Below are 16,934 nucleotides of genomic sequence, written 5' to 3' on the forward strand. Positions count from 1 at the left end.
CTTCTCTGGCATCCACTCTGCCTAGCCCTACGGCGGTGAGCAAGGCCTAAATGCAGACCCCGGGGAGAGCAGGGCAAGGGGAAAGAGGAGGGGCTCTGTTCCTTCCTTGAGGCTCCAGCACCTGAACCAGTGCCAGTCTTGGGAGCTGCCATGGCTGGTGACCTGGGAAAGGACTGCAGGGGTGTCTTGGGAGCACCAGGCACAGTGGATGTTGGCGCAGCCCCATCTCAGCGTCACGGCCCAGGAAAGACTTACACAGGCAATGCTACGTCATCTCTACCATTCAGAGTGTGCGGCGGGAGGGAGGCCCACCTTTCCTGCACTCAAGAGACATTCCCACTAGGCTTCTTGTCACTGCGATGGAGCATCACCCAGATGCAGGAGTCCACTGAGCTTAAGGAGTTTGGCTTAAGTCTCAGATACATCAAATTAAGGAACGTGTCCTCCTTTCAGCCCCCCGAGAGCTCCAGGCACCATGCCACTTCTGCACCTCTGTCCCCTCTGTTCTTCACCTCCGAAGCCACCCTCCCCCTTTGCACCTGCTCACACTTCACCTGGCCTCTGCCAACCACAGCCAGCAATGTAGCTCAAGGAGCAGGAGACTGTCTGCCCAGCCCAAGGCAGGGGAGGCCACACTCAGACCCATTCTGGGTCTGCAGCTGCTGCCTTCGCAGCTGTGCCTGCTACCCTGCTAAGGAATATCCCAGCACCCTCCTCCGTCCCCTCACCCAACAAATGGAGTGCAGAGAGGGCCCTGCTGCTGTGCAATCTCCACCACCTCCGCAGACATCGTCCTACCCTTTGATGCCCCGTGCACCAGCCCGGCTGCCCTCCACGGTGCGGGGACTCTTGGTCTGGGAGTCCATACAGTACCAAAAAGCCAAGGAAAATATTCTTGCTGTAGAAAACAGTACTGTATGTGCAGAAATTGACAGACACTATTATCACCTTTCAGAGCAGTTCGATGCTTTCTGAAATGTGAGCTCCTGTCACTGGAGGAGGGAAGTGTTTGTGCCAAGCATTTGATGAGTTTCCAGCGAAGCCACGAAATGCACAAAGCTGCCTGGCAGCAGCCTGCTCCTCAGCCAGCCAGCGCTCGAGGCACCCGTGAGCGTCACAGGGTCCTGAGGGCAGCACTTGGCACCCTGGCGCTGTTTGTCTCCTGCTGGGACACCAGCACTAGAGCACGGAAATCCGCAGGCTTGGTCTGCACCCTTTGCCAGGACACGAGCACAGCTGGGGAGACACCTTCTGCTACATTTGCTTGGAATTGCTTTTGTCTTTCCACCCTAATGAGGTAGAAGGACAATGGGAAATGAGGGCGAAAGAAGAGCTCCATGCAGTCTGTCCCCTGAACGCCCTGCCCCACACACCAGCCTGCTCCAATCCCCAAACGACCCACCCGTCCTGGAGCACAGCCTCCCTCACACCTGGAGTGTAGTGACGTGTCACCATAGGCCTTAGCTGCGAAGCGGCACTAGTCTGTCCATCCCAGCACAGCGAGTCCCCAGCAACGACTAGCTCCTCTACAACAGGAGACTAGAGATCCAGGATTACCAGTTAGTCTTACCCAGTGAGTGCCACAGTGCCCAGTGGATGCTCAGAGCTCTTCCCTAGAAGTAGGAAGCGTGTGTTGGGAGCATTAGAGCCTCAGGAACTGTCTGTTCATGCAGTACCATGTTTAAGAGTATAAATTCTGGCCGGGCGCGGTGGCTCACACCTGTAATCCTAGCACTCTGGGAGGCTGAGACGGGAGGACCGTTTGAGCTCAGGAGTTCAAGACCAGCCTGAGCAACAGCGAGACCTCGTCTCTACTAAAAAAATAGAAAGAAATTAGCTGGACAACTAAAAATATATATAGAAAAATTAGCCGGGCATGGTGGCGCATGCCTGTAGTCCCAGCTACTCAGGAGGCTGAGACAGAAGGATTGCTTGAGCCCAGGAGTTTGAGGTTGCTGCGAGCTAGGATGAGGCCACGGCACTCTAGCCCGGGCAACACAGTGAGACTGTGTCTCAAAAAAAAAAATTTTATTATTGTACTACTTTAGCTATTATGATTATTCTAGTGTTCTATTATTATTATGCTATTAATTCTCAGCTGTGATATGACTGTGACTGCAGGGGAGAAGCACCCCAGGACCCCCGCTTCCCAGATGGGAAGTGCCCCAGCCAAGGAGCAGGAGCCAGGACTAGGGGCCCAGAGGGTGGAAGTCCCTTTGGCCCTGGAGTAGGGGCGGGCCAACACTCGGATTGGCTGGAGGGTCCTGGTTGCCATCCTCGCAGAAGCAGGGAACTGCCAGGGCCTCCAAGGAGCGGAGAAGGGTGGCCCAGATCATCCCTACCCACACACAAAAAAAGCGAAAACTTTGGGGCTCAACAGATACAGCTTCAAACCCCGACTTTGCCACTAGCTGCCCTGTGACCTTGGGCGACCTGCTAAATTTTCCAGACCTCAATTTCCTCATCCCCACATGGTGGTAGGATCACCTTCCCGGAACAGGCGTCTGGACTCCGGGCCCCGCACCAGGTCAGGAAAAGCAGCTCCTACTCCCCTCGATCCTTTTCAACTCTGGGATTTGGAGCCTGCTGAGGCTGCTGAGAGTTTTGAATTTAGGGAGGACATGCTCATTTCATTTCATTTCATTTTCTCCCTCAGGACCAAAAGCTACAGGTCAGAGTCAATTTGACAAACCTGAGAATCCATTAAACTTTCTCGATAAAGATCCCAAAACCCCAAGGAAAGGCGTCTGTGCTATGGTGCGGTGCATCTATTTCTGATGTTGTGGTTTTTGTGTTTTTGTTTTTACTTAAACCACGGAATACATAAATATATGTTAGTGGTATTAAAGAAAAAGAATTCAATGCATCTGCTTGAGAGACCTAGAGCAGTTACTGTCTGTTGCTAAGGTTTCTGCTACAAGAAAAAAAATGTCCTCGCGCTTTCTGTCTGATTGAGGCAGCCAAGATTGAATAGAAGAATACAAGGGGAAAACATGGAGAATTTTCGCAACTCGAGAATAACCTTGTAAATAGCGAAGAGCCTGTTTTACTCCAGAGAAGAACCTAAAATTTGAGTTTTAAAAAAATGCTGGGCGCCATAGTATGTGCCTGTAATCCCCCTCTCCCTACTCAGGAGGCTGAGATAGGAGGATCACTTGAGCCCAGGAGTTCGAGACCAGCCTGGGTAAATGTAGCGAGACCCTGTGTCTTGGGGAAAAAAAAAAAAGAATTCAAACAATACAAGTATATTTTAAGTAAAAAGTGAAAGTACTGTTTACAATTACCCCCTTCCACTTTTCTTTCCTTACAGAGAAGACCACCATTAATTACTGAGTTTTGTTTTTCTAGACCTTTTCTATACGTCTACATATATATATATTTAAGCATTATTTTACTTATATGGATCCTACTATATACGTTATTCTAAGACATTTTGCTTTTGCTTAACTTGTCTTCAAGACCCATCCTTGCTGGTATGTGCTCAGCTGTCTCATTCTTTTCAATGGCTGCAGGTCATCCATTTGCGTGGATGGACAATTCAGTTGCTGTCTCCTCTATCGTTAGGCGTTTAGGGTGCTTACAGTTTTTTGCTCTTGTGAACATCTGTGTGTGTGTGTGTGTGTGTGTGTGCGCGCGCCTTTGTGTACACGGAGAAACATTTCTATGAGAATTTCCTAGAAACGGAATTCCTAGGCCAAAGGATTGAAAGAGCCACACTTACCCTACACTATCTCCTTACCCTGTTTTATTTTTATTCATATCATTATCATTTATGGTATATATTTATTTGTTGTCCACTTTTCCCACTAAAATATAGTTTTGACAAAAGCAGGTGGTTCAATGCCAGCTCCCCAACACCTAGAATAGTGTCTGGCACTCAGTAGGGACTCAGTAAACATTTGTTGAATGAAAAAAATGGACGAAAAAACATTTTTAATGTTGATAGGTGTTGCTAATTTTTATTCAAAAACTTTGACCAATTCATACTCTAAGAGAGTAAGGGACTGTTGCCCCTGAGCCCTTGACAACACTGGATATTACCAACTTTCTTTTTTTTTTTTTTTTTTGAGACAGAGTCTGGTTCTGTTGCCCGGGCTAGAGTGCCATGGCATCAGCCTAGCTCACAGCAACCTCAAACTCCTGGGCTCAAGCGATCCTACTGCCTCAGCCTCCCAGAGTGCTAGGATTACAGGCATGAGCCACCGCACCCGGCCTCAACTTTCAAATTAATTTTTCTCATCCAATAGGAAAAAAAAAAATGCCATCTCCCCAGTTACACCACCGCTTGACAAGTTCCTCCTGAGCCGCACCTGGCCTCTTACCATGAGCGGCAAGACAGACTTGGGAAGCTCTGTTTGCAGCGAGTGTGCCAGAGCCACAGGCCTGGAGGCCAGCCGAGGAGACAAAGCAAGCGGCAGCAGAGGACCACGGCGGAGCCGGAGAACCCGGGAGGGGTCTGGGTAATGTCACAGCTGCTGCCACAGCAGCTGCGCGGATGACGACAGCCGCTGCACAAGTGGAGGCAGAAGAGAAGCTGCTACCGGGGAGTAGAAGGGCAGGCCCAGCACCCCACCAAAGGGAACAGCGTGTGGGCAGCAGGCCAGTCAGCACGGCCAGTCCTGGCCTCAAAGAGGGGTCAGAGGCCAGTGAGAGCACTCAGGGCCCTGATTGCCTTAAGTCACTGACCTTCGTCTTCCACGGTCCTTCTCCAGAGACTCCTGTGAGTCTTCCCTCCCCGAGTCACCTGGGTAACCACAAGCGTCTCCAAGCCTTTACTGTCATTCTGTGCCATCTTCTCCTGCCCCTTCTGTATGTCACATTGCTTCCCAGGAGGGACAGCTTCTCGGGGAGTCTGGGCTTCAAAGGAGAAACACTTCAGGCCCAAGGGGGTCTCTGTTCTTCAGGGTAATGCAGGAGACTCCCACGGCCCGGAAGGAGGAAGCAGAGCCTCTCTCCCTGGACCCCTGCCCGGGAATCCACCCGTCTCCGTGCTGGGTATGACCAGGCACTGGCCTGGCTTCCTCAACCCGTCTATACCACAGGGAAACAGGAGCAGGAAGGACTTTCTAGTACAAAAACAACCTAAAAGATATAATAAGAAGCTAATGCAACATGTGAATCTGGTTTGGATTGTGGTTGGAATAAACCAATCACAAAAGACAGTTTTGCAACAATTGCAGAAATGTTAATATGAACTATTAGACAACATTGAAGATTTAGTGTTAATTCTGATGGATGTCACGATGAAATGTTATGTAGAAAACTTATCTTATTTTTAGAGATGCATGCTGAAGTATTTAGGGTAAAATATATTAATATATCATTAATTTTCTTTAAAATATTAATACTTAAGTAAATGAAGCAAATATAGCACAATGTTAATAATTATTAAATCTAGGTGATGGGTATGTAGGTTTCTTATGCTGTCCTCTCCACATTTCTATATGTTAATCATTTTCATAATAAAAATTTTTTTTTTTTTTTTGAGACAGAGTCTTACTCTGTTGCCCAGAGTAGAATGCCATGGTGTCAGCCTAGCTCACAGCAACCTCAAACTCCTGGGCTCAAGCAATCCTCCTGCCTCAGCCTCCCAAGTAGCTGGGACTACAGGCATGCGCCACCATGCACGGCTAATTTTTTCTATATAGATTTTTAGTTGTCCAAATAATTTCTTTCTATTTTTAGTAGAGACGGGGTCTCACTCTTGCTCAGGCTGGTCTCGAACTCCTGACCTTGAGTGATCCACCTGCCTCGGCCTCCCAGAGTGCTAGGATTACAGGCGTGAGCCACCGCGCCCGACCCATAATAAAAATTTTTAAATGGAAGAAGGAGATGGATGAGGTGAAGGGGAATGGGAGGGGGAGGAGGAGGGGGACGAGGAGGAGGGAGGAAGGAGGAGAGTTAAGGCCTCATGGACTTCCAGCAGGGTCAGCCCTCTCCTGGGAATAGGGTGGTACATCCCAAAGTTGGCCTTGACTTTGATCCTTGACCAGGAGGCAGCGCCTTGAGATGTGATGCATTGATTTCAGGCAGAAAAGCTGAGGACCTGGCTCAGCAGCCCCCCAGGAAGCCAAAGCCCACACCATCTGCAATGCAGCCAAGCATGAGCTAGCCTGTCTGTGTTCGCAAAAATCGAGACAGTACAATCCTTCCCAGAAGTCAGAATTGGCCCGCGTGAGCACTGGGGGAGTCATCTGCAGACCCAGCGGCAAGTGTGAGCTTGCCAAACTGGGTCTTTACAGGAATAGGCAGTGCACCCCCATACACACATGCCTTGGGCCCCAGGTTTAGAGCCCTCCTAGGGGGAGGATGCAGCCCACGCCCTGCTCACCATCTACTCTCCAACACACCTATAAGCTGGCTCAGCCCTGATGCCTGCAGGGTGGGCAGTATGAGCTCCCCAGGGGTCTCTGTACCGGAAGCCTGAAGATTTGTGAGAGATTTCAGAAGTACGGTCAAGGTGTTCCTCCTGTTTCACACATCCATGCACTCAGAAAACAGCCACTGAGCACCTACTTACTGCTGTGGCCAGCCCACGTCAGGCCAAGGGCCACCGGGATGAATACATGGTGGGCCCTGCCCAGTAAGGCTCACGGTCAGTGGAGAGAAAAGAGCCAGATTCAGACCCGCCCAGACCAGCATTGGGGATCAGAGCGTGGGGCTCTATTCTTTGGGGCTGGGAGGGGTGGAGATACCTCTGCAGCCACAACTGACATGTGCCAACAGGCTCCTGGGAGATCTAACAGAAGGTATACAGTAGTTGCTCTCAAAATGCGGTCTCCAGACCACCAGCAGCAGCAGCCTTTGGGAACTTACTAAAAATGCAAATCTCCAGGTCCTGTCCCAAACCTACTGTCTTAGTTTGTGATTCTATAACAAAGTTCCATAGACTGGGTGTCTTATAAACAACAGAAATTTCTCTCACACATTCTGGAGGCTGGAAGGCCAAGATCAGTGTACCAGCAGAGCACAGTGGGTTCTGGCGAGTGTCCTCTTCTGACTGCAGATAACAACCTTCTCATTGTATCTTCACAGGGCTCAGAAAGAGGTGAGAGAGCTCCCCAGGGTTCCTTTTATAAGGACACAGATCCCATTCATGAGGGCTCCACCCTCATGACCTAATCACCTCCCAGAGGCCTCTCCTAATGCCATCGCCTTAGGGGTTAGGATTTCAACATACCAGTTGGGGCGGGGCACACACACTTAGTTAACACCCACTGAATCAGAAATTGGGGGTGGAGAGCAACAAACTGTGTTTTAACAAGCCCTCCAGGTGATTCAGATGCATGCCAAAGTTTGAGAACCGGAGAGTCCCAGGATGAACTTCACCTACCTGGGGTAGGAAACAGGGAGTTTTGAGAAAGCAGATTTCAGTACAGAGGAAAAATGAACTTTCCAAGTGAGAGCTGCTCAGCAATGAATCCAACAGCCTTGGGCTCCCGGGGAGAGGGTGAATCCCCATGCCTGGAAGTCTGGGACACAGGCTGGAAATACTCTCCGGGACATATGCAGCAGCCCGTAGCAAGCAGCCCCCAAATCTCACCAAGCTCCCGCCTGGCTCATGCTGCAGCGTGGGCATCTCCCCAGGGCACTGTCTTCTTGCAGTGTCTTGGCGGGTCAGGCTGCTCTGATCTGGGACTCTGCCATCGCAGCACAAGCACTTGTTGGGGATCGATGCTGGAAGGGAAGAGGGACGCTGGAGCCACAGGGACTTCTCAGAAGTGTGACACACGTTACTTTTGCTCATCTTTCATAGGCCAGCAATGCCAGTCGGCCCCTCCTAACTGCAAAAGGGCTGAAAAGTGTGGTCTCCCAGAGATCCAGGAAGGAAAGAAGCCGTGGGAATATCTCCCTCGCAAGAGGCAGTGGCTGAAGAAAGCAGCAAGGAAGGTGAGGCTGCCGTGCTGGAAAGAGAAGGACGACTTTAAAGAGCTTTTCCAAACTTGCGAGTCTGTTTTTCTGTGATTCTCTGGTTCTGAGAATGCTTTCAACCGCCCAGTGGCTCCCACGTTCTAAGAGGCTCTAAGGCTCTGGGAAGGTTTACTCACAATTCAGCTCACAACCCAGCCGCCACAGCCCCGCACAGCCAAGCAGCGCCCAGGGCAGAGCAGGGTGCTGTGGGGGGAAGGAGCAGCGGAAGTGCAAGCTCTGGGCATGGCCCTGTGAGGGGCCAGGGCTGCAACAATTCAGGTGAGTCCAAGGAAGGAATTGGCCTTCTCCCAAGTTGGGCTGAGGAAGAGCAACTACAGCCATTCCCTCTGGAAAGAAAAAAGAAAAATGGATTAGGTTCCGTATTCCTGGCCCTGTTCCTGCCCATAATTCAGTCGTGGAGTTGGGCAGCAGCTGCTGTGGGGCCAGGTGTACAGGCCCCAGCCTGACGCAGAGCCCAGGAATATCACCCCATCCCCCACGCTCTGGGCACCCCCACAACTGTACCGGGGGTGCAGCAAACTAGGGGAGTGCTTGCGGCATCCTCCTCCTTGCAGCAATCTGGATTGGGACTGGGGAGGAGGAGGAAGGAAGGAAGAGGCTGAACAAACCTTCAAGGCTCCTGAGGCTGGCAGCCCTGCTGTCTCTATGAAAAGGAGGAGTCACCGCCTGGCCCAGCTCTGGTCAGCCCCTGGCCACGCGGGTGCCTCCCTTCCCGTCTCTACTTTAGTTAAGATGTCACCATTATGGGAGCTCCAGCAGAGAAGTCCCTAATGGGGTCAGAGCCCAGGGAACTAACACGGAATGCTGAATGCTTCCACTGTCTCAAGGGGACAGATGGGACTAATGGCCATTGTTCTTAGGCTGGGTGTGTTAAGTCGCTGTGTCCTTTGCTGAGAGATAAATTGCATATCTGCCCTGAGGGAGAATGAATCACATCGATAATTCTCTTGATTAAAGCCCATTTATTTAGGATCCTGCTTGAGGTTGTTTTTTTAATGGAAAGATTAGGGAGTAATTCAAAAAAGACAAAAGGGCACAGTAATTGGGTTTCCCCTTGGCCTGCAAGTTCTGTCCTCTTGAGAGAAAGTAGTAGAAAGGGCTAAGCCTCACTGGGTTTGCTCAAACTGTTGCCTGGGAGTCCCACAGTGGTGGGGGAGGGGAGCAGCCCTGCAGCCCAGTGTTAGATCTTCAGGCTCCACCTGACTTCTCCAAGCACATGGAAACCCCGAGGCACAGCGGATTCAGAGGGTGAACCACAGGCTGCAAGACCCTGGAAGAACCAGGGATGAGCCCATTTTTCTACACTGCCCAGGGCTCCATCCCCCAACTATGCTACCTCTTTTGCACTTGCAGCAACAGTGTTTTGCAGCCTGCCTGAGCCTCAGGTGATGGGGGAAGCCACAACCCACACTCAGGAACAGATGGACGGGTCCACGGAGTCCAGGCCACCTTCCTGCCTGGGCCCAGACGGCAGGCTGGGGCCTTGAGCAAACAGTCTGGCTTTGAGACGCTGCTGTAAATACCGGGCCTGGAGCCCTCCACACTCTGTCCCACATGCCCAGAAAGCTAGACCGGCCAGACACTCAAGAGGTGGCCTATGCGCATGGTGGAGGGTCCAGCATCGTAGAACATTCTGGCCCATAGCTTCAAGCCTACATCCTGCCCAGGAATCTCAGAACCGGGGGGTTCCCACACTGCTGCGCAGCCTGGGGCAGAAGGCTTCACCCCTCCAGGCCTTGGTTTTCCTGTCTATACAAAACACTAGTAGGGGATCATCTGGACAGGCCTACTGGGACACCCTTACCTACCTAATAAGAAGCTGCACAAAGTATTTTAAAATGCTGCCAAATCTGCCAACACTTATGTGCAGCTTGGAGCAGCAGGCCCTCCAGTCTGATGAAGCTCGTCCTCACACATGGACCCCCTTCTGCTGAGCTGGAGACAGCCCTCTACATGTGCACCAGCTCACCCAGGGGGCCGAGCAGGGGAGGAAGTGGGGCTCTCTGGGGGAGACTGGGTCACTGCAGGGCCAAGCAGAGGGACAGGAGAGAGGCTGCCTTCGGGAACCACAGCCCCATGCCCAAATTCCTGAATTCCTAAGTGCCTTTCATTTTCTTCTTTTTTTTTTTTTTGAGACAGAGTCTTGCTCTGTTGCCCGGGCTAGAGTGCTGTGGCGTCAGCCCAGCTCACAGCAACCTCAAACTCCTAGGCTCAAGCAATCCTTCTACCTCAGCCTGCCCAGTAGTTGGGACTACAGGCATGTGCCACCACGCCTGGCTAATTTTTTCTATTTTTTTTTTTTTTTAGTAGAGACAGGGTCTCGCTCTTGCTCAGGCTGGTCTCGAACTCCTGACCTTGATCGATCCTCCCGCCTCAGCCTCCCAGAGTGCTAGGATTACAGGCGTGAACCACCGTGCCCGGCCCCTTTCATTTTCTAAAAGGTACAAGAAAATGGAACATCTAAACTGCCACCTTGAAAACATAGAACTGGGGCTGCCAAGGTGTCCATAGCCCTAAGTTTGGGTCAGATTCTTCTCAAATGTCACCATCCTAGTTCCTTATAAGCCCCCTCTCCTCTTCCCTTCTTTCCCTCCCTCTTCTCAGCCCTTCTCCCCACCCCCATGCAGCTGTTCAAAGTCAGCTTTAAACAGGCTGCTCAGGCTTCTAGAGGCCGCAAAAGCACCCTCAGGCTACAGACAGGAGAAAAGTTGGAAATCAGTTCTGCTGAGTCTCTTAAAAGAGGAAGATCACAGGATGCAAAGCTTTCCATTTGGAAGGAACCTGTCTTCACTGTGGTCAGAAACGCCACAGTGGCCTCCCCACTAGGCCGCATGACACCCCCAACCCCAGGCTGCTTACTGAATGGCGCCATCAGGAGACCCTGCACTGGAGACCAGTTCAGTACTCCAGTGTCACATGGGGCCAACACCAGCTACAAGGACGTACAGCCAGAAACTCAGCTGATTGGGAAAGCAGAGAGCTGGACTATTCCGCTGGGGGACAGTCTCTCCCCGCCATGCACCCAAGAGACTCCCAGGTCTCCCACGCAGCTCAGCTTCCCCAGGAACAAAGCTATGAGGACACGCATCTCCTCGGGAGGAGAGGGAAGGGGCCCTGAGGTCACCTGAGCCGATGCCTGGCCAGACACAGACTAGCCATTACCACAGACAGAGCCAAGGGCCAGCCCCACCCGGGCCCAGCTGCCACTGCCCAGCACACTTTAATTACATGGTGGGGCGCTAAACTGCATGTCTGGCCCAGAAATCACTGTTTCCTCCACAGCAGGTTGTCTGAGGAAGTTGCCTGTCTCGCCCAGCCCAGGTAAAAGGAGGGCGGCAAGTTGGCACAGTCAGATCCGGGTCTGGGTGCACTCCGACTCCCATCGCCAGCCCTGTCTGCTCCCGCCCCCAGTCTCAGTTCCCTACCCCCGAACTCGGATTATAGGAACTGCCTTGGTCAGCTGAGGCTGCTGTAACAAAACACCATAGGCTGGGGGGCTTAGCGACAGAAATTTATTTCTCTCCATTCAGGAGGTCAGAAGTCCGAGGTTGGAGTATCAGCGCGGGCGGTTGTAGTGAGGGCTCCCTTCCTGGCTTGCCGATGTCACCTTCTCACTGTGTCCTCCCAGGGTAAAGAAAGTGCACTCTGGTCTATTCTCTTCTTATAAGGACACTGATCACATCATGGGGTTCCCACCCTCGTGACTTTACCTAAACTGAATTGCCTCCCAAAGGCCTCACCTCCAAAAACTATCACATTGGGGATTAGGGTTTCAACACATTAATTTGGGGGAGACACAAGCATTCAGTCTATAATAGGCCATATCAGCTTGCAGCTCTCTCTCCCTCTCCATCTGGAACGCCTCTCCTGAGTGCCAGGCCCTCTGCTTCTTCTACCTGCTGCAGGCAGGGACTTAGATGGGACAAGGATGGAGCAAGCCCAGATACAGGGCCATCTCCAGAGCCTGGCCACACCTCTCCTGCCCCTTGCCACACTGATAATTCTGGCCGCAGGTCTTACCTGGTTCACTTCCCCCCAGTCCTAACTCTAAGCAGGTCCGAGCAGCCTGTCATTGTATGATACACCCACAACTCTGGTTTTGCTGCCAGGATGCAAACCTGATTATAGCATGGTCCTCACAGATGCCACTTGCACATGGTCGCAAGAGAGCGGGGATATCCCTGGCCTCCCTCAGGCATTTATCTCCTGGAGCCTGGCTCCCTCTGCTACAAAAGGGATTGCACGCCCTGTGCCTGGCTTGGCTTCCATGGCAGTGGAGTAAGAAAGTGTGTGCAAGGCCTGGCCCCTGGGAGCCTGCTTAGCTATTACCTGCGGAGCCCACGGGAGTTCTGGGAAAACCCAGAATACTGTGCACCTCTTCTCTGATGGACTCCCCTTACATGCACCGTCTTCCCAGACCCTGAAATAGGCGGAGGCAGAAATGGTGGGTTCCTCAGCCTGAACCAAGCCCTCGGGACCCCCGTCAAGTCTCTCTCCTGCAAAAGTCCACGTTTCCACAGGGAGCCAGGGCTGGGGGTGCCGACAACAGCAAGCTCGGGCAAGTCACTTTCCTTCTCTGACCCTCTGACTCCTCGTCAGTAAAACACTGATTTAAAGTCCTCTCACCCCAGGGTGGGTGGGTGTTCTCAGGAGAAAATGCCAAGAGACACTCTGTGCAGTTATGGGAACTTCGGTTCCCTCTCAGCTGTCTTGGGAAGGCGAGAAACTAACAGGGGAGAAAACAGCAGCCCCAGGAAAGAATGAGCCTCATTCAGGGTCTGGGCTTGGTACCCAGACAGGCAGGCAGGAGGCCTTTCCAGAAGCAGCCAGAGCCAGGTCTCTGGGCCCTGCTGGGTGGGGGAGTATTGTGGTTTCTGCTTTTGCTAATTCTGCAAAGGCCAAGGAGCAATTTAGTTCAGAGCCTTCCCTGTGGCTGAGCCTGGCTGAGAGTGTTGGGGAAGCTCTCTTTGCCAGGGCACACCCTTGGCAGTTTGGGAGCCAGGAAGAACAGGATGTACTCCTGTGGGATGCTGTATCTGTCTTTTGAAAATAATGAGTTGGGATGCTGCTGACCCCCTGTGCCTCCCCCACACAGTGAAGGACTGGCCAGGCTATTCCTTCAGAATTCTAGTTGTACCATTCCAGGTCTGTTTTAGACTTATTAAAATTGTAGAGCACATAATCAGATATTTGGACACACACACACATCAAGACACATAACCATGCATATGCAGGCACCCTCACATGCACACATAACACATGCACACACAAAAACATACGAACATACACATAGATCATAATTCATTTTTTGAAAAAAACTGAACCGAATTCAAATTTTTAGGGCCATTAACATTTTGAAAAATATTTTCCTTCTCCTTTTTGGGATTGAGGCCAGGTTACACTGTTCCCGGAGAACCAAGACAGGGTTACATAGAGGCTCCTTTTTTCCCCTTTTGATATATTGCTTTCCTTAAAAAGAAAAGGAAGTTGTATTAATTTATTCTCAACAGTGAAAAATGCTCCCTCTCTTTCTCCAAAGTAGTAGAATTGATTTTGTTCAAAATCTGGAGGTGGCAAATTTACCAAATCTTGATAAAGAGATGAAGGGAGCAGCTTCTTGCTTCTAGACGTGGCCCTATTAATCACACCACCGAGGACAAGCAATGCTGCTCCCCAAAAGCCCCTCCAGGACACCCCTGGGGACACCAAACCTGACCCTTCCAGGTTTATTCAAGATCTTGCTAGAGAGACACATAGACTTCTGGAAGACTGAGTGACAGAACTGGAAGATCAAGGTCAGAATGAAGGGCAAGTAGGACTATGGGCTTCATTGGCCCGCAAAGGGAAAAGAATGCAAGACCATTCAGAGGGGAGAGGCCACTTCAAGTTGAAGCGTCCTGTGCCTATTTAGACCAGTAAAGAGAAGTGGGAGAGCCATTCCGGGGAAGGGGCCAGCACAAGCAAAGGCAAGGATGCTAGAACTTACTCGAAAGTTCTCCTGGGTCAGGGTCCAGGAAGTGGACCAATTGGGCCACAAAGGAGAGCTTTCTGGGGAACGATGGAACAAAAGAGGTTGAACTTTATCCAGAAGGCAGTGCGGTGGAAGGGGAGGAAGTACAGATTTTTGAGTAGGAAACAGCTATCATCGACTAATATTTTAAGAGCAATAACTCAAAAGAAGTTAGCACGGTGACTTGAAGGGGACAAACCCTTCAACCACTTTCACACACAAATCACACTCAAGAACCTTTCTCTGGAGGTTCTGGGTAGCCTCAACACTGTGAGGTCACAGCTGGAGGCTGCCTGATCCTGGTGAGAAAGATTAGCAAACTCTGAAATCATGCTCCCCTTTGTAAAAGCCTTGGATGGCAACATTTCTTATTTGCCTATTCATAGTTTTCATTGAATTAGGTATGGAATATAATGTTCACTCTTTTTTTTCATCTAACATTTTCAGCCAAAGTCTGGACCCTCAAAACTATCATCCTGATGGTTTTTATTATAACTCATTTATGTCAACCTCCCCTACTAAACGGTGAGCTCTTCAACATGCAGAAATGATGCTGTTCATCTGTCTCCCTAATTCCTAGCACAGAGACTGGAGGATAGTAGAACTCAGTACATGATGAGTTTGTAGAATCGGGTAGTAATATCTTCATTACCACACTGTTTGCTCTAGTCAAGGTATTGTCAATGATTTATTGTGCTGTAGAGGTTAATCTACGAAAGTTGATATTCTTTATTTACCTTAAAAATAAACTCAGACTGTCTAATCTAGAACGTTTGTTTTAAAGAAAGGGTTGGTTCTGGGCTAAAAAAAAATATATTCTGCTTCACATTTGTGGCAGAGTTCTTCTTTTAAACAGGTAAGAAGCTAGAGCCCATTGAACGGCTCCCCTGCCTCCAGCCCAGGCTGACCGCAGCCAAGGATGCAGACATGCCCATCCTTCCTGCTGGGCACACCACCTCCCTCAGGCATTGCAACTGCTTATGGAAGCCAGTGGGTGAATCCGCACACCCCCAGCTGACCTTGCAAAACAGCCCTGTTGCAGGTGCAATTCCCCAGAAAGCAGCCTCTGTGAGGAGAACGGCGTGCTGGAAGATTCCTAAGAAGCGCTCGGGATGGGCGCCTGTGGAAGAACGGGGAAGCAGACTGGGCAGAGGGAGGGGCTGGCAGCGATGCAGTCACAACAGGTCCTCGCTGAGCCCCCAGGGAACTCTGCAGCTGGGACAGCCATTCACAGTTGCCCCCAGGTGGGGCAAGGACCAGGCCTTTCTACCTTCTCCACTGACCAATCATCGGATGTAGGCTGTCCCCAGGAAGGGGCATAGCCTTGGGCAAGGGAGCTGTCCTCAGAGGAGCTGTCCTCAGAGAGGCTGTCAGCAGCAGCACAGTCCCAGCAACTGGGAAATCTGTCCTTCCCTCCCGGGGTCCTTGGCACAGTGCAGCATCCACTGCAACCTTGGATGATCTGTGCGGGTACCTGGGTGCGTGTAGGGCACCCGGATGCTCAGAGTCTGGAGAGAGGGACTAAGTAGAGTGACTAGGGGACAGATTTGCATCCAAACTTCAGCTCTGCCACTTTCATGCTATGTCAGCTTAGATTAATCAAACTTTCAGAGTCTCAGCTTCTTCATTTATAAAATGGCAATACTAATATCCATCTTACAGGCTTTCTTACCAGGATCAAAGAGGTATAAAAAATGTACAGTACAATCTTTTGTAAATGGTGCTGGTCACGGGTGGCCATAGTAATTGTTGCTATCTTAGCAGCTGCAGAGGCAAGATGAACCCCTGGTGTCGGTGCCAGATGCTCTCAGGTGGGAGCTATGCCAAAGTCTAGGTCAAAAGCTATCAGGTACGTGGACTGCTGGGCTCCAGGGAGTCTGAGAGAGTCTTAAATCTCAGGCCAATGTCCTGCTGGGATCAAGGACACTGCTGTAGAGACATGATCAGGAACAAAGGACAATACTGGAAAGGGGTTTCAGCTGTCCTTGCTAACGGAACACATGGCAACTTCGATGTGCCAGGCACCAAGAGGGCAGGGCTGTGGGGTGTGGCAGGCTCTGTGCAGGCTGCGGGCCACACTGCTGGCTTGTCCAAGGGGTGTGACCATGACAGATGAGGAGTATTAGATTTCACTGTCTCCTCTTTCAGTCAGCAAGTAGAAAACCCCCTAGCTGGGATGATTTCTGAGCGTAGGGAAGTTCAAAGTGTAAAACCACAGTCAAGGCCACCAGGAGTGGAGGCAGAGCTCTGAATGACTGCTTCCCCGGGGGCTGGAGCTTTTACAGTGCTGAGATGATTCCTTCTTGCCACTCTCCTAGAGAGCAGGTCCCATGTGGTAGCATACAGAAACCAGAAAAGCCTACTGCCTGAGTTTGAATCCAGTCTTCATCCTTCATTGGCTGTGGGACCCTGGACCAGGGTCAGTGGTGTTCAGCAGAGACCACCAGGAACACACCTGAAGCTGAATAAGTTGGGTTTCTTAATCGCCGCATCGAGGAAGAACATGCACCAGGGTGTCTTAGTCAGAGGGCGCTAGAAGGAATCTATGACAGGATTTGGGTTCGGTTGGGTGATGGGTGGGGATACAGAAGCAGGAGTTTGCTTTCAGTCGGAGACTGTTAAGAAAGCAGGGGCGGCTCCATGATGGGGTGTCTCCGTAAGTCTTTTTTTTTTTTTCATAAGTCTTATCTGTAAGGAAGGAAGATGACAAGGATAAAGCTGTAGTCGGTAAAGAGGTAGCAGTCATCATTTTGGCCAAGCGGGGGTATTGGGTGTTTCATGGGTGGCACAGTGACCTCGTTTTTGTCTGTGCCCCTGCTTTGTCTCGTCTTATCACAATCTCAGAGTAGACTGAGGTGTGTATGTCCCAGAGGAGGACACAGGCTGGCTGGGAACCGAAGGCCGGCTTCCAAATGGCAGGCTGTTCTTCTCTTTCTCACAGCTTACTAAGTCTCTCCATGTATAAATCTCTTTACCAGGAAAATGAGGGTGA

The sequence above is a fragment of the Propithecus coquereli genome, unplaced genomic scaffold, assembly GCF_000956105.1.
Source record: "Propithecus coquereli isolate 6110/MARCELLA unplaced genomic scaffold, Pcoq_1.0 Scaffold41, whole genome shotgun sequence".
Taxonomy (NCBI): domain Eukaryota; kingdom Metazoa; phylum Chordata; class Mammalia; order Primates; family Indriidae; genus Propithecus; species Propithecus coquereli.